The sequence below is a fragment of the Protopterus annectens genome, chromosome 4.part0 (genome assembly GCF_019279795.1).
Source record: "Protopterus annectens isolate FY-2018-M chromosome 4.part0, PAN1.0, whole genome shotgun sequence".
Classification (NCBI taxonomy): Eukaryota; Metazoa; Chordata; order Ceratodontiformes; family Protopteridae; genus Protopterus; species Protopterus annectens.
In genome coordinates, this window is record NC_056733.1 from 871,508,138 (window position 1) to 871,526,925 (window position 18,788).

At 41.3% G+C, this 18,788-nt stretch overlaps 1 protein-coding gene across 1 annotated transcript in view; it reads right to left on the reverse strand.

The window, feature by feature from the left end:
* The window catches only part of ADORA2A (adenosine A2a receptor), a 431,532-nt gene that overhangs the window by 138,687 nt on the left and 274,057 nt on the right, over positions 1-18,788 (reverse strand). The window lies entirely within an intron of this gene.

An 18,788-nucleotide genomic window follows, 5' to 3' on the forward strand; every position in this document is an offset into this window, starting at 1 on the left:
GAATTACGTTTTTAATGAAGCTCTGGCATATTTCTTATTGTTGTATTTTATTAAGTTGTATTCTTTTCAGAATCACTGATTGAGTTTTTAATTAAGAGCACCATTTCAACACTGAAAAGGCATGTAGGTGTGCTTTGCAGAGCATACACTGTCCGGTGGGTGGGGTGGGGTGGAACTGTACTATGTTCTGGAATGAAGTTAGTACACAGTTACAAAAAGTTGGGCTATACTCCTGATTGCAAGATATCAGGAATTTAAAAAAAAGAATGTAGCATTGATCACCATGCTAGTTCACTGCTGCAGTCATTTTTACATTTGGTACTTCTATCCCAAAATGCTAGCTATCCAGTTCATCGTCCATAATTTTTAATTCTTTTCATTCATGGCTGGTAGACACCCTCCCACCCAGATGTCAGCACGTGCGGTATAATAGGGACATCTGTCCACACCATCTTTAGTTCTTACTTGCCCTCATCAGATCCTGGGTCTGAGGTGATACCAGAGCAACAGCCATTCAGGTGGCCATATGCACCCAAGGAAGCCTGAGGAGGACATAATTTGTAAGGGTAAAAGAGAGACAAGGTAAAGAGACAGGTGACTTAATACTAAACCCAACTCCAGAATGGCTACAGGAAATAAAATACAGGGGCAGAGGGAGGGGAATACGGTAACAGTTTTAAATTCCAAAACTTGCAAGTGACAAATCATAGAACAGTGGGACTGAATGTGCAAAAGTGGGGAGATCTATATATCTATCTGTCTAAAGCTATCTCTCTCTTTATGTGTGTGTGTGTGTGTGTGTGTGTGTGTGTGTGTGTGTGTGTGTGTGTGTGTGTGTGTGTGTGTGTGTGTGTGTGTGTGTGTGTGTGTGTGTGTGTGTGTGTGTGTGTGTGTGTGTGTGTGTGTGTGTGTGTTTGCATATACATAGCCTGATCTCAAAGTTAGTTTACATAAATTGCAGGGGGTTTGGAGGGTGCAGGGGGCTGGGGGGCTTGCCCCTTCCAAAAATAAAGGAGAAATACAATCATTGACGTGCTCTGTTCTCATTTAGTTTTTCTGTGTTTTTTGTTTCATAATTTTGGGACTTGGAATTACAAGTCTCAGAATCACAATGGGCAGCTAGGAAAAATACTGCTGCAGCACTGAATATGCTCAAATGACAGTCACAGGTGGGTAATGATGACTTCTGTTTATGGGTTGCAGACTACCTCATTTACCAGAACCAATGGAATATGTCTCTCACCTCAGTTACCAAAATACAGTGCGCATTCCTTAACTGTGAAAAAGTCACGTGAATCATATACCAATAAAATCTGTGCTGATTATCACTTTTAAAGGGGATGATTTCAGCTTTCATTTACAGCCCCTCACCTCGACACACACAAACTACTTGACTGGGTATACCTTGAATGTTTGACTGTGACCAACAGCAATTAATTTTGCTCATTGTAACATAATTCAGTTTGTTTCATACAAACTTCCCAGGAAAATCCAGGTTCACAACAATTTAATGTATTCCATGGCACGTATTACCAATTGCATACGATTTGAGTATTAATAGCAACTCAGTGTTGTACTTCAGAGGACTATACACCAGTACTGTTAGCCAACAGGGTGCTGGTGGAAATTGGGCTACTGCTGGCCGAAGGAGGACAGGAGGTGGAAGGCATGGCCAAAGGCAGGAAGAGAGGAGAAAGGCTAGGACTGTGGTAGTGAGGGTCGGAACTTTGAATGTTGGCAGTATGACTGGTATAGGGAGAGAGCTAGCCGATATGATGGACAGAAGGAAGGTTGGTATATTGTGTGTGCAAGAGACCAGATGGAAGGGGAGTAAGGCAAGGTGCATCGGAGGTGGGTTCAAATTGTTTTATCATGGTGTGGATGGGAAGAGAAATAGTGTAGGAGTTATCCTGAAGGAAAAGTATGCTAAGAGTGTTTTAAGGTGAAAAGAGTGTCGGGCAGAGTGATGTTTATGAAGCTGTAAATTGATGGTGTAATGATGAATGTTGTTAGTGCATATGCTCCACAAGTTGGGTGTGCGATGGATGAGAAAGAAAAATTTTGGAGTGAGTTGCATGAAGTGGTGATGACTGTACCCAAGGGTGAGAGAATGGTGATTGGAGCAGATTTCAATGGGCATGTTGGTGAAGGGAACAGAGGGGATGAGGAAGTGATGGGTAGGTATGGTGTTAAACAAAGGAATGCAGAAGGTCAGATGGTAGTGGATTTTGCGAAAAAGATGGACATGGATGTGGTGAATACATATTTTAACAAGAGGGAGGAGCACAGGGTGACATACAAGAGTGGAGGAAGATGCACACAGGTGGATTACATCTTATGTAGAAGGGCCAGTCTGAAGGAGATTGGAGATTGTAAAGTGGTGGCAGGGGAAAGTGTAGTTAGGCAACATAGGATGGTGGTTTGTAAAACGACATTGGTGATCAAGGAGAGGAGGAGGAGTGTGAGGGCAGCACCAAGGATCAAATGTGGGAATTGAAAAAGGGTAATTGTGAGGTGGAGTTCAGGGAAGAGTTAAGACAGGCACTGGGTGGCAGTGAAGAGTTACCTAACAGCTGGGTAACTACAGCAGAGCAAGTAAGGGAGATGGCTAGAAAGGTGCTTGGTATGACATACGGACAGAGGAAGGACAAAAAGGAGACATGGTGGTGGAATGAGGAAGTACAAGAGTGTATACAGAGAAAGAGTTTGGCAAAGAAGAAGTGGGATTGTCAGAGAGATGAAGAAAGTAGACAGGAGTATAAGGAGATGAGGTGCATGGCAAAGAGAGAGGTGGCGAAGGCTAAGGATAAGGCGCATGAAGAGTTGTATGAAAGGTTGGACACTAAGGAGGGAGAAAAGGACCCGTACTGATTGGCTAGACAGAGGGACCGAGCTAGGAAAGATGTGCAACAGGTAAGGGTGATAAAGGATAATGAGGGAAACATACTTACAAGCGAGGAGAGTATGTTGAGCAGATGGAAAGAGTACTTTGAGGGGCTGATGAATGAAGAGAATGAGAGGGAGAGAAGGTTGGATGATGTGCGGATAGTGAATCATGAAGTGCAGTGGATTAGCAAGGAGGAAGTAAGGATAGCTATGAAGAGGATGAAGAATGGAAAGGCTGTTGGTCCAGATGACATACCTGTGGAAGCATGGAGGTGTTTAGGTGAAATGGCAGTGGAGTTTTTAACCAGATTGCTTAATGAAATTTTGGAAAGTGAGAGGATGACTGCGGAATGGAGAAAAAGTGCTTTGGTACCAATTTGTAAGAATAAGGGTGATGTGCAGAGCTGTAGTAACTACAGAGGGATTAAATTGATCAGACACAGCATGAAGTTATGGGAAAGAGAAGTGGAAGCAAGGTTAAGAAGAGACACAATGATTAATGATCAGCAGTATGGCTTCATGCCAGGAAAGAGCACTACAGATGCAATGTTTGCTCTGAGAGTGTTGATGGAGAAGTACAGAGAAGGTCAGAAGGAGTTGCATTGTGTTTTTGTAGATGTAGAGAAAGCATATGACAGGGTGCCTAGAGAGGAGTTGTAGTATTGTATGAGGAAGTCGGGAGTGTCAGAGAAGTATGTAAGAGTGGTATCGGATATGTACGAGGGTAGTGTGACAGTGGTGAGGTCTGCGGTGGCAGTGACGGATGTGTTTAAGGTGGAGGTGGGATTACATCAAGGATCAGCTCTGAGCCCTTTCTTATTTGCAATGGTGATGGACAGGTTGACAGATGAGATCAGACAGGAGTCCCCGTGGACTATGATGTTTGCAGATGACATTGTGATCTGTAGTGAGAGTAGGGAACAGGTGGAGGAGACCCTGGAGAGATGGAGATATGCTCTAGAGAGAAGAGGAATGAAGGTCAGCAAGACTAAGACAGAATATATGTGTGTGAATGAGAGGGAGGATAGAGGAATGGTGAGGATGCAAGGAATAGAGGTGATGAAGGTGGATGAGTTTAAATACTTGGGCTCAATAGTTCAGAGTAATGGTGAGTGTGGAAGAGAGGTGAAGAAGAGAGTGCAGGCAGGATGGAGTGGGTGGAGAAGAGTGTCAGGAGTGATTTTTGACAGATGAGTACCAGTAAGACTGAAAGGGAAGGTCTACAAGAGGGTAGTGAGACCAGCTACGTTATATGGGTTGGAGACAGTGGCATTGTCAAAAAGGCAGGAATTAGAGCTGGATGTGGCAGAGTTAAAGATGTTAAGGCTTGCACTGGGTGTGATAAGGGTGGAGAGGATTAGGAATAAGTATATTAGAGGGTCAGCCTAGGTTGGAAGGTTTGGAGACAAAGCCAGAGAGGCAAGATTACGTTGCTTTGGACATGTGCTGAGGAGGGATGCTGAGTATATTGGGAAAAGATGCTAAGGATGAAGCTACCAGGTAACAGGAAAAGAGGAAGGCCTAAGATAAGGTTTATGGATGTGGTGAGAGAGGACATGCAGGTGGGTGGTGTGAAAGAGCAAGATGCAGAGGACAGGAAGAAATGGAAACAGTTGATCTGCTGTGGTGACCCCTAACCGGAACAGCCGAAAGATGATGATGATACAGCAGCATCAGGAGTAGTGTAGAAAGTTAGAGGAGTGTGGGGCATGTAGCCCTACATGATGGGGGACTAGGAGATTTGCCTCCTGCAAATCTTGCTGTTTACATGTTGAAATCAAAGTCTATTTTTCCAGTTTCAGTACTCACAATAATGGGTTTTCTCTATGGCATTAAACAGCAGGCATCAAACAAAAATCATAGCCTGGCATAACTTGGTTTAGGGAGCCGTTACAGCTGTTAGTTAACATTTTACACTGTACAGACCACACAGGTTACAATCCTAAGTTATTCATCTTACACTCTCTGCCTAACAAGATACTGGACCTCCTTGTGTCACCTACACTTTCATGAAATGTTAAGATATTCTGAGTATTCCAGGAAAATGTAAGGATATACACAATACTAGCATTTGCAATATTAGCGTGGTACATTGTAATGAGAAATTCTTTGAAAACCTGCAGCCTATTAGTCAATTTCTCATTATATACAAAGCGAAAAAATTACAATCGGATACAAATGAGAACAAGTTATGAAGATGGATAATAGTGCTATATTACACTCACTTTTGCAGTTAAATAGACAAATCAAAGAAGGTCTGTCCATAAGTCAAAAGGCAGGCTACTATTCATTGCTTTAAAATAACGTCACAGAATGATTTTCATCTTTTAGCACTTTTGCTTTTGTTCTCTGTGGCTGTTGTTTCCTCTAAAGTAACTTAAAGACAAGCAACTTTAAGAAATAAAATGAACCCCCTCTACAAAAAAATAGAACAACCAAAACACGATCCTTAGCATATAACTGCTCTCAGGAAAAGGAAGCAGATTGTCAAGGTTGTTCCCCTTGCCTACTTATGCCAAATACAATAGATTACACCACGCAAACAAGGAGAAGGCAATGGCTACTGAAATACAGACCCATTCTGTTTTGCTAACACCCTTCAACTCTGCAAGACTGCATGGGTGTGACAGGCAAATTTCCTGAGCACCACGTCTCTTACAGCATAGCAACTACAAGCTTAGCCACTACCAAAGAATGAACTACTAACTTAACTAGAACTTCGTGGTGGAGACTTAAACTAAAGCCCTAAATAAACAGGAATTTCTAGGTGTGTACACTGATGAGTTCTAGACTGACAAGAGTTTGGGACTGATGTGATTAAATGGAGAATATGAGGTTATTTCTGCATGTATGGCCAATGTATTAAGATGCCAAGGAAAGTCAGGGCTAGACACCTTGCAGAGAACAAATACATTTCTAAAAAATGTATATGCCATGACATGTCAGGCAGGTAGTGCAGAAGATTAATACTATGACCTGCTTCCTGTGGTCCAAGGTTTGATTCCTTCAACCGTCATTTGTCTACTGTGTGACCCTAAGCAAGATACTTAACCAGCAACTGGGCTAGGCTCCTCAGTTGTACACTGGGTCACATGCCTACTAATTATCTATGAGCATGCATGATGTGTGACTGGCCACATGGTCATTCTTTGCCTGATTTAGCCGATTGGGTGCAATATGGCCCTGCAGCTAGAGGGGGGTCCCACACTCGTCAGTTGCAGAGCTAATGACCTACTGACTGCACCACAAGGAGTTCCGTCACTCTACGAATCCTGCAAGATATTGCTTCTGCATGCAAGATGTGGGCTAAGTCTCAACTGTAGTGTAATAGTAGCCAGGAGCCAAGAAAGATCATCACCATGACGTGAATGATATAAATTAATTGAAGTACTTTCATCTAGTAAATGAACTGTACTGCTTTCATCATTGCATTATTCTTTATAGGCACATATAAGTCCCTTCCACAAATTTCTGATTTCACCCTGCCTTACACAATCTTCATTTGAAGTCCTGTTATTCCTTAAAAAAATTAAAAATATTTTTTTCCCTTTTTTTTGTTTTTGTTTTTCTCTCTTAGAATCCCATCATCTGTAACAGGCGCTCTACAGAGCATTTATCATCTGATTAAGCCCAGCCTGTTAGAAAGTGTGTCGTCTGAGGATTTACGGAAGCCTGTGTGTGATACTCTCTGAGGAGCAAATGATACACGTGACTTCTTCATTCTTATCTAAGGGAGCCAGTACTTTTTTTTTTTTTTTTTTTTTTTTTTTTTGCTTTGGGGTTACGAGATTAAATATTTTTTCCTACAGTCAAGCAACAGGCATAGGTAAGTGTCTGCCAGGAGCGGTTGCCTGAGTTGCATTTATCTGTTTGCAGTTAAACCAATATATAGTCAGCGTTTGAGCTAGTAGCTGGAATTACCTGAGATGTCCATTTCGTTAGTAATTTTGATGTACTGTACTAAACATCTTTTTTTTTCTAATCTCTCCAATTATGTTTCTGCTTTTTTTGGTTTACCTTTATTTTCTGCTTTTTTTTGGTTTACCTTTATTGACGAAATGTAACATGTTTTGTTGAGAAGGTAAATCAGAGAGGAAAAATCATAATCTGAGAAATTAAAGAAATGTGTTCAATTTACTACTACATAAGTGTCGCAGAGCTTTGAATGGACTTGCTGCTTTCACTGTAAGAGAGGAGGTTACAGTTAAGCCAGGGGGTAGGTTGAGATCTGGGCAGGGGTGGAAAATTACTGGAGAAGTGCCCATGGAATATGGATATGGAGTACATCATAACATTTTTTAACTTCTCCATTTATGTTTCTGCTTTTATGATTTACTATCTTAATAAAATATAACAGACATAAGTAAGCATGACTAAACATTAAATTAACTTTTTCATAACACATAAAATGCAAACAGTCAATGTTTTAGTACATAGTTCTCAACCTCTTTGCTCAAGAAACATTGACAGTGGCAAAAATAACAGACTAAGTACAACATCAGGGAAAATTTTTAAATATTATTTTATTTCGCTGAATAAAACAGCAGATTTTGCATCAACATATTTTTCTATGAATAAAGTCAAAGTCAAAGTAAACTTTATTGTCATTAAGACCCACAGACAGTGCAAGTTAAATGAAATTACGTTGCTTCGGTTCCAAATGCATATATCACATACAGCTACAGAGTATACCAAGGACATATAACAGTGCAGCATCATATACATATACTAAACAAGACTGACAGGATCTGAGATACCTCTATAACACTGGTAGCAGCCTTCATCAAATATTGCATGTGTGGAAAAGCAGTTATTGCAGAGTATACAGGCTATACTGAATAGCACAAGTATATTGTACGGAATGTTCAGTTACTAGTGATTGCACTTTTAAAGCAGCTTGATGTAGGTACTGCACAGGAAGATAGCTGTACTACTGACTGTTCCGGTCACCAGCTGTTGATATGTTGTGGAGCTCAACAGTCTGATAGCATGTGGGAGCAAGCTCCTACTAAACCTGGAGGGCTTACAGCGCATACTACAGTATCGTCTTCCTGAATATCAGCAGGTGAACAGGCCATGTGCAGGGTGAGTGTGGTCACTCATTATTTTCTGGCTCTGAAAATACACTGTCATTCGTATAGGGTCTGCAGAGCTGGAAGTGGGAATCCAGTGATCTTCTTCGCTACCTTCACCACCTTCTGTAGCGTTTACTATCTGGCATTAATAACAGGCTATAATCCTCCACGATATACCAGAAAATTTAAAATTTTATGAGGGACATGGCAAAAATAATAGGCAGAATAAGGGATGCAAAATCAGACACAATGTTATTTATATTTGTTTATCCAAGCAGTACACTGATCATGAGTGACCATTTGCAGGCACAACCTGGTACCAAGTTGAGAAACATGTTTTAGCGTAGATATATGAAATATAACATAATTACACACACACACACATATATATATATATATATATATATATATATATATATATATATATATATATATACATATGCAGAAACACATAGCAGCAAAGGAATTTCTATTAAAACTAACTGAAAGCATTATAATGTCTGTGTATACTCATTGTTTGCTGGACTATTTGCCCAGAAAGTGCAGCAGAAATACAGTTATGCATCTAAACGTAGTTATGGGGTTGTGGATGGATGGATCTAAACTTGGTTATGATACAGTGAATGTTGTACAGGGAGAATGTTACTTAATATATGCTGAGAAAGAGGACAGCAATGTTTTTTGCAGCAGTTTTTAAGGCTGAAATGAATGTAAAGCTGAATGCTACTCCGAAGTCAGACATCCTCATGTAAAAATCTAGGTTGCAGTGATGACTGTAATCTCCTCAGTGCAGTTTTACTGACAATACTGCTGACCTGCAAGTTGAAACATGGGGCACACAGGTGGTGGTGCACTTGCTCAGCGGCATTTTTCCTACATAGTAGATCACAGAGGAAGACCTCATTTAAGGAATGTAACTATGGAGAGAACATGTGTGACACTAGCTACGGATGAATGTCACTGCTGAAGCGACACCCTGAACCCATGTACACAAATGGGGAAAAATGAGTTGTGTTTAGATGAATGGATATATGTATGTTTGTATGTATGTGTGGATGGATGTGTGGCATAGCTCAAATTTTTGGAATCCTACAGCCCTACTTTTTGGACCTGTCATATATGTAAGTTTCTTCACAACATTCACATACCTCTCTGGCTACAGTGCATGTCACTGTAGGTCTCTGGTTGGCAGAAACACAAAGATATGCAACTGTGTTCTTTCATGCTGGAAGTGGGATACATAATATATTTAGCTGCACTTTTTTACTTGCTTCCAGATATTGTGAACCAAAAAAAAAGGCAGGATATTTTTTTCAGGGAAAGTGGTACTACTGTGCACAGTGAGCAGATGGGTTCTCTCTCAGGTTTACAAAATGTGTGGTCGCATACCTTTTACCAAGGACCATTTCATGTGTTTACACTTTGTCTCTGTGCTAGATATAAGTGCATTTGCTAGTTGCTTAGTAGTAGTCTGGACAGCTAATTGTTGGCGGTTGTCATGATTCTAACCCAGAGGCTTAGTAATGAATATCAGTGAATGCAGTGCATTTTCTTTTTTAACCTTTGCTTTTCATATTTAAGGAGCAGTAAGTGTCCCCTTATACTGTTTGGTGCTGTTGACATGCTGCGTTTTGGGTACTGGAGCTCCAACAGAAGTTACCACTGACTTTAGTAGAAGTAAGTTTTCAGAACCATGCCAGTGGCCAGCTATTGGTATTTTATTAGTGGTACAGGTCTGCTTTACTCCTATTATTCACCTGGCCAGGAAAACAAAGTCATGCATGCCATCAGAAAAGGAAGTACATTAACCTGGTCATTTAAAATACTTATGGTCTATCTCATGATTTACCATTCAGAACCAGATTGTTAATTTACAGTCTTATAGTGTACTTTTGTAGACAGTGTACACCTATATGAACCTGTATTTTATTTATTTATTTTTTTAATTCTCTGGGATATGTTATCATAGTGGAGAGCTTGTTGGAAATGATGACCTTATTCTGAAAAAAAAAAAACACTTGGAGGCAGATAATGATCTATTTTCCCTTCCCTTTTTTAAGTATTTTTTTTTGTTGCTGGATGCTACACTGACCACACATTTTGCTCCATAGCATCATGTCCTTGGTATATGTGATGTGGAAATGTAAAAGTCTACAGTAAAGGACATGGCAGATCTGAAGTATACTTTGTGTTATTTTGTCACCATTTTTTAGACTTTTGTTTCTTAATGGTGGTATCCCACAACCCTATTGGAGATGGGAGCAATTATTAGGTATGTAGAACTAGAAATTTTCTGCTGGACTAAGGCTGAAAATAGTACAGTAGTGAGAGTAGTGATAGTCACAACTGTAGTGTTGCTGTAGCAATAGTCGTATTCTTGATGATTTACTTGAAGTTGTGCAGAGCTAAGGGTGGACGTTAGCAGTTTGAATGTGGTGCTTACTGCGAAAAATGAAAATGTTGTTTTGCATTTTTTTCTAAAGAGCATTAACTTTAACAGAAAACAAAGATCTACTTGTTTGCAGGGGGGCAAGCCCCATAAACCCCCACACACCCTGCATATTATATATACCAAATTTGAGATCACATTACAGTGGGGAAAAGGGTAAATTCCCCACTGTACTGTGATCTCCATTCAAAAGTTTTGTTCAGAAAGTTGATCATATGGTCATATGGACCATGTGAAGTTCAACTTTCTGTTGACTTGATCTTCTGAATGGGACACACACACACACACACACACACACACACACACACACACACACACACACATATATATATATATAAAACATTTACTAAACAGTTTTGTGGGGTGCTATTTGCACACTTTGTCCACTTTACACTATGATTTTACGCTGAATTTATTTCTGCGGCAGCAGTAAATAGTGGAGATCTTCACCTGATACGCCTACTTTACACTGATCTTCACCTGATATGCCCACTTTACACTGATCTTCACCTGATATACCCACTTTACACTGATCTTCACCTGATATGCCCACTTTACACTGATCTTCACCTGATATGCCCACTTTACACTGATCTTCACCTGATATGCCCACTTTACACTGATCTTCACCTGATATGCCCACTTTACACTGACCTTTACCTGATATGCCCACTTTACACTGACCTTCACCTGATATGCCCACTTTACACTGACCTTCACCTGATATGCCCACTTTACACTGACCTTCACCTGATATGCCCACTTTACACTGATCTTCACCTGATATGCCCACTTTACACTGATCTTCACATGATATGCCCACTTTACACTGATCTTCACCTGATATGCCCACTTTACACTGACCTTCACCTGATATGCCCACTTTACACTGATCTTCACCTGATATGCCCACTTTACACTGACCTTCACCTGATATGCCCACTTTACACTGATCTTCACCTGATATGCCCACTTTACACTGATCTTCACCTGATATGCCCACTTTACACTGATCTTCACCTGATATGCCCACTTTACACTGACCTTCACCTGATATGCCCACTTTACACTGATCTTCACCTGATACGCCCACTTTACACTGATCTTCACCTGATACGCCCACTTTACACTGACCTTCACCTGATATGCCCACTCTAGCTGTATGTAATGGTGGCTACCCTTGGTAGTAAAATGGGCAGATTGGTAAAGCTTAGTTAGAAAGGCTGTTTTCATAATTGTGCAAGACCCCCCCCCCCCAAAATAAACATAAATCTGATGACCGGCTGTTGACAGCAGACTGAGCAAGATTACTTTGGCCTCTCTTGTCATGCCTGCTGAAATGTTTTGCTTGCCTGAGTACAGTTTTCCCTCAAACACCACTTTTCATCTGAATTTTTTAAGAAATTTTTTTTCTGACATGCGAGTTGTAAATAAAGTGGAACCTAAATTACTTTTGATGTAGTTGCAGAGTGCTGTGTTTCATTTAACAAGATACTTCTACATATGCATCTGGTAGTAATGTCTGCCTTTTTCAAGTTAAAATTCTGTTATTTGGTTGCAGCTGTACTGTTCACTTACATGTCCTGTTACGTCTATCATCTATACTTTTTTACACACTTGTTAACTGGATAGGCCTACTGGACACAAGTGTCCCTTTTGAAAGGCAATCCTGGAACACTGTTTGGTTAAGTGAATTGCTCAGAGTTACACAAGTGGCAAACGGAGGAGGAAGGAATCCAGTCCTGTACTATTTGGTTACAGAAAGACGTTTATTAACAGTTCAGTGCCTTAATCCTCTGTGCTAACTACCAGACAGCCTGTCATGTCTTCTGTCTTAATGGGACACAGTACGCATGATGTGACACTTACATTACAGTTTAATCCAGTGGAATTTACTGTATCTGCCACCCACGTTTCATATGTTTATATCAAAATAACATTCGTGCAGTGAAACCTGCATTTCTTCATTTTGCTAATACTGTTTAAAAATAAAACATACTTTTCTGGTACAGTTACAGAAAAGGCCATCACCCTTCTTCACCCCTCAATAAATGTAAAAATCTTGCATTTGGGGGGGTTAATCCTACCACCTATAAACCTTTTGAAGTACCACATATTTCTAATATAAAAGGTTTTGCATGAATTACTACTAAACAAGAGCTGCTGAACCATTTTAAAACAGGTGTTGATAAAGTAATGTGATGAAGTGAATAACCTTTAGTGGTTTCTACTTAGGACTATTTGTCTCTGTGGGTGAACAAAAATGAAGTTTTATGATGAAACCAAGCAAAAAAGTGAGAAAGTACAGTTGTGTACACTTACCATAAATGTAGATGTTGGAGTGTATTCACTGTTGCAGTCATTACATTTGGGTAATCCTGCTGGCAGGTTGCCCTCAGCCGGCCTGAATTCCAAAGTCTTGGGTCCTGTGTCAGCTGCTGTCGCCCCTTCCCTGACGTCAGGTCGTCAGGGGTATAAAAGAAGCAGCCGACGCTATTTTCTTCAGTTTTTCTTGCCCCAGATGTCAGGTGCCCCCAAAAAAAAGGGTAGCCAAACTTTATATATATATATATATATATATATATATATATATATATATATATATATATATATATATATATATATATATATACACATATATATATATATATATATATATATATATATATACTCAGAAATACACCAATATAAATTTTACCTTCATCTATAAGCAAATACACCACATAGGTAGTATAAATCAGAGAAGGACAGATAAGATCCAAAATAAAAAAGGGGGAAGGCAGGTGGGTAACCTGGACTGCAACAGTGAATACACTCGAACATCTACATTTATGGTACGTGTACACAACTGTACTATGTTCTTCATGTTTCACTGTTGCAGTCATTACATTTGGGTAGACTCCCAAAGCTATGGTTGGGAGGCTGGAACTAGACAGCAGTAGGAGCGGCTATGAGGCCCTGCAGAACTGCAGTGGCAAAGCCTGCCCTGGATTTAGAGTAGAGTGGTAGATGATAATGCTTTGTAAAGGTGTGCACTGAACTCCAAGTAGCCACCTCTAAAATGTCTCTGGTTGGTACTCCCCTGAGAAAGGCTGCTGAGGTGGCTGCAGCTCTGGTGGAATGAGGCCTAATGCCCTTAGGCACTGGCTTGGCATGGTGTAAGTAGCAGAAACGAATGCAGTGGCCTAACCACTTAGAAATAGTCTGCTTTGAGATAGGCTTTCCTTGTGATCCTGCAGCATAATTCACTAGTAATTGCTCTGTCTTCCTGAAAGCTTTGGTTCTGTCCAAGTAGAATCTAAGCTGTCTGTGTACGTCCAAAGAATGCAGAATTCTCTCCCCCTTGTTCTGTGGATTTGAGTAAAAGGTTGGCAGATGGATGGCTTGGTTTAGAGCCACACTGGACACTACTTTAGGCATAAATGTTGGCTTTGTCCTCAGGGAGATCCTGTCTGGATGAAAAATTATAAAAGGTTCCACAGCCATGAGCACCTGTAGCTCTGAAACTCATCTTGCAGAAGTAATTGCTAAGAGCCGAGCTGTTTTCCAAGATAAAAACTTCATATCAGCAGTAGCAGCTGGCTCAAAAGGAGGCAGGGTGAGCTTTTCCAAGACATAGTTGAGGCCCCATGCAGGTATTGGTAGTCTCCTTGGGGGCCTTAAAATTTTGGCTCCTCTGAGGTACTGCCTTAATAAAGGGTGAGAAAAAAGTGGTGGCTCTGTATTTTAATGAGCCAAAATGGCAGAAGCATGAATTTTAATTGATGAAAAAGATAGGCCTTTGTCCAGCATCTCAGTTAAGTACTGAAAAATCTGAGGAATATTTGGCACCGTTGTATCAGTTCCTTGTGCCTGGATCCAGGCACAGAATCTCTTTCATTTTCCAGCATAAGACTTTCTAGTACTAGGCCTTCTGGCTTACAGAATGACATCCATTGCAGCTTTACTGAGAGGTGTTTTTTGTATGACTACATTATCCGCCATGCTGCCAAGTTTAATGTCCTGAGTTGGCTGTGCATGATTTGATTGTTTTGCTGGGACAGTAGTCGAGGTATTTGAGGTAAGGTCCAAGCTGGGTATAGAGATAAGTTTCTAAGTATTGGATACCAGTACTGGCGTGGCCAGTCTGGGGCAATCAGTATCATCTTTGGCTTCTCCTGTTTGACCTTTAGGAGCACCTTGGGGAGGACAGGCAGTGGAGGAAAGGCATATGCTGATAGGTTTTTCCAGCTGAAAGATAGGGCACCCACTTTCCATGCTTGTCTGTGATAAATCCTTGCGCAGAATCTTTTTAGTTGGTAATTGAGAGGGGAGGCAAATAGATCTATGTCTGGGCATCCCCATTTCCTTGTTATCATGCTGAAGACTTGTGGATCCAGCTTCCGCTCGTGGGGATCCATGATGTTTCTGCTTAGTTCGTCTGCCAGAGTATTTTCCTTTCCTGGCAGGAATTGTGCCTGCAGATGTACTTGGTAAGTCAAAGCTGTGTCCCACAAGCTCATGGCTAGTCTGCAAATGGGGTAGGAATGTGTGCCCCCCTGCTTGTTTATATACCACATGACTGTGGTGCTGTCTGTCTTTATCAGTAGTTGTCCCGGATAAAGTAGATCCTTGAAGGCTGTCAGGGCATTTTGAACAGCTAACATCTCTTTTTGATTGATATGTAGATGCATTTGGCTTGAGGACCATGTGCCCTGAATGCATCTTCCTGCCATGTGGGCTCCCCAGGCATAGTCTGATGCATCCGTTGTTAGTGTCTGCCTGGCTGGAGGTAATGTGAATGGCTGTCTCTTGTTCTGGTGACAAACCTTTGCCCACCATCGAAACTCCTGTTGCAGGCAGGAAATGAGAGTAATTATAGTTTCCAGGCTGTGGCAATGTTGAGTCCAAACACTTTTTAGGTACCATTGAAGTTTCCTCATATGCAGTCTTGCATATGGAATTAGTAGGATGCAGGATGCCATGAAGCCCAAAGCCTGCAGAATTTTTCTTGCAGATAACTGGGCCTTTGTTGCCAACATTTTGAAATAGGTAGTCAGTTGCCTTTGTTTGTCTGGCATGAGATAAGCCATCTGGGCAGTTATATTCAAGCTTGCACCCAGGAATGTTATCTCTTGTGAGGGTACTAGTTTTGATTTCTTTTTGTTGACTGTGTACCCTAGACATGTTAGAAGTCTTTTCACAAATGCCAGATGTTGAAGAAGAATGTCCTTGTTCTCTGCTTGAATGAGACAGTCGTCCAAGTAAGGATATATTTGTATTCCTCTTTGTCTGCAGAATGCAATTACTGCTGCCAGGCACTTTGTAAAGACCCTGGGCGCCATAGATAAGCCAAAGGGCAGTGCAGAGAATTGGTAATGCATTGAACTAGCCTTGAATCTTAGGTATCTTCTGCATGATTGTCTGATTGGAACATGCAGGTATGCCTCTTTTAGGTCTAAAGTCACAAGCCAAGCATTCTTGCCCAGCATGGGCAGAAGCTGCTGCAAAGTCATCATCTTGAATTTTGGAATATCTAGGAAAGTGTTCAGAATAAATAGGTCCAGTATCGGCCTCCAGGCCTTGTCCTTTCTGGGTACCAAGAACAGTCTTGAGTAAAATCCTTGTCCCTGCTCTTGCTCTGGTACTTGTTGAATGGCCCCCATGTCCATGAGGGATGAGACTTGTTTTTGTGCCTCTGCCCATTAATTTTTTGGCAGATCTGGCCAGCCGTTTGCCTTTGGCAGAGTATGGAAATGGAACTTGTAGCCTTGTGACACTATGTTTAGAACCCACTTGTCCTGGATTATGATGTGCCAATTTTGAACAAAAAGTGCTAATTTTCCCCCTAAGGGTGCTGCCAGAAGATAAGTGCTTGGTGCAGGCAGGGGGAAGTCATTGGGACTGTTTTCTGTATGTTTGTGATCTATCTTCTCCAGCTTTGGAGGTAGAAGCACCCCATTGCTTTGGCCTATAAGAACCTTGCGCCTGGGATCTGCCCCTAGGGCATCTGGATCTGCCCCTTTGAGGTCTGTCTGACACAGGAAAGGACCAATTTTTTGTAGGCCAGTGTCTACTAAACCTAGGTGGCTGTACTTGTAAAAAATCTTTGACAGTTTGCATAGGTTTAGCTTTGTCCTCCATTTTCTTTAACACCTCTTCTGCCTTAACACCAAACAAAGTATCATGCTGTAAAGGTGCATCTAGTAATTTAACTGTAACATGATCAGGCAGGTTTTGTTCCTTTAACCAAGCATGCCTCATAATTACAGAACCCGTAACTGCGACCCTGCAGGAGGCCTCCAAAGAATCAAAACCACATTGCAAAGTATGTTTTCCAACTTGTTCTGCTGCATACAATAAATCCTGCATTTCCTTGTTTTCTGCACATTCAGAATTTAACAACATTTTCTGTTTAAGCAATCCCATGACATGTTGCTGATACTTAAGCATATGAAACTTACAGTTTAAGGCCCTTACAACCAAAGTTGCAGATGTGTAAACCTTTTTTCCCCATCTATCCAGTGCCCTTGAATCTCTGTCAGAGGGGGTTTGGGTTTTTTGCAGTGGAAGCCTTAACTCCCTTTGGACCCTGTGAAATAGTTTCTGGGTCAGCAGCAGGGTTTTTAAAAATAAATTTGTGTGAGTCAGGAACCCTGTAATATCTGTCAGGCTTAACAGGAGCTGGGGGTAAGGAGTCAGGGGTCAGACTAGAGTCCGAAAACACATCATCTACAATGTCTAACACAGGTGGAATGGCTAGAGGCCTGTGCTGAGGTAGTAAAAGAAAATCCCTGAGCCTCTTTTTATATTGGCTCTCCCAGTGGAAATGCTCCCTCATGGCATGCAAGGTTTCCCCAAAGGAGTAGTCCTCAGGAGGAGATGCTGAAGGTATAGATTCTTCAGCATCAGAATCCTCATAGGGAGGAAGAGAATATTCCTGATCAGAAGAGGAATCAGAAGAAATAGAAACTTGATCTGAAGATTCATAGTCAGTGTCTTGCCTAGGCCTCTTATCAGGAGGGGGATGGGAACCCCTGATCAAGGTAATCAAGTCTTCGGCCATTTTGAGCATCTGTTTTTTGGGCATAGAGGCCTGTCCACGTGGCTCTTGAGTTTGTTTCCTTGCTTTAGAAGGTGCTTTAGTCTTTGCCTTTGAAGCTGAAGTTGTTTTAATGTAAAGATGTTTAGGTCTGAATACACCCTCAGAAGCCGATACCTGCTCAGTGGCTCTGGACCCATCTGAGGGATTAGCGTCCAAGGCTCCAATACCTTGAGTATCCAGTGGCATGGCTGACTCCACGTGGGAGTCGGTAGTGGCCTACGACTCTAAAGTAGCGGGCGTCAGGGGCTGCGAAAGTGCCTCACTTTGAACCAGCAAACCGGCGACTGGCTTAAGAGAAGCTTCGTCGTCGGTTTTGGGCCTCGGTTGTTTTTCTCTAGCCTTTTCTTTGCGTTTTTTTTGTGAACTCCGGTAGTTGGATGGCTATCCAACAACATTTCTGGATAATTAGACTGGTGTCCAAAATAGTTTAAAGCAAAATCATACCGACGCTTAATAGTGCGTTGGTTAAATCTAGCAAAAAACCGACAACCAGAAATGTTGTGATCAGGGCCTAGGCAAGGAATACAGTAAGAATGAAAGTCCTTATGAGGTATTTGCTTTCCACAAGAAATACAATTATTTACTTTTTCTGACATCGGTCTGGAGCAAGAAAAAAGTTTCCCTAACAGGGTACTTAGCTTTATTGAAGACTTCGGATCTGAAATTCGAACACGAAAATCTCAGGAGTCGGCCGACTGGCACTTGCGAACTGCTTCTGCTTCGGGCACCGCGCGGCAAGAAAGACTGAAGAAAATGGCGTCGGCTGCTTCTTTTATACCCCTGACGACCTGATGTCAGGGAAGGGGTGACAGCAGCCGACGCAGGACCCAAGACTTTGGAATTCAGGCCGGCTGAGGGCAACCTGCCAGCAGGATTACCCAAATGTAATGACTGCAACAGTGAAACACGAATAACATCAATCATTGTCAAACTATCAACCTCTTGAAGCTAGAAATCTGGACAAAGCCACAAATAATGAGGGGACAAAAACAGGGACACGTTTTAAATATTGCTCTTGCAAGCTTAGAAAGTTGATAGAATAACAGGTTTTGCATTAGCATTAATTTTCTGAAGGATATAAAGTCTGAAACTGAAATGCCTGCAATTATTTTCTGACTTCAGTCCTTAATGATTTGCCAGCTATTTGCAAAAAAACCCCCATCATTTTATGAGAAGCAGGCCAAAAATATGAGGCAAAAATCTGGACTTTCTGTGAAAATCTAGACAGTTGAGAATTATGATCATTGAAGATTATGAACACAATAGTGCAGTGTGCAGCCTGGTTCAATTTGGT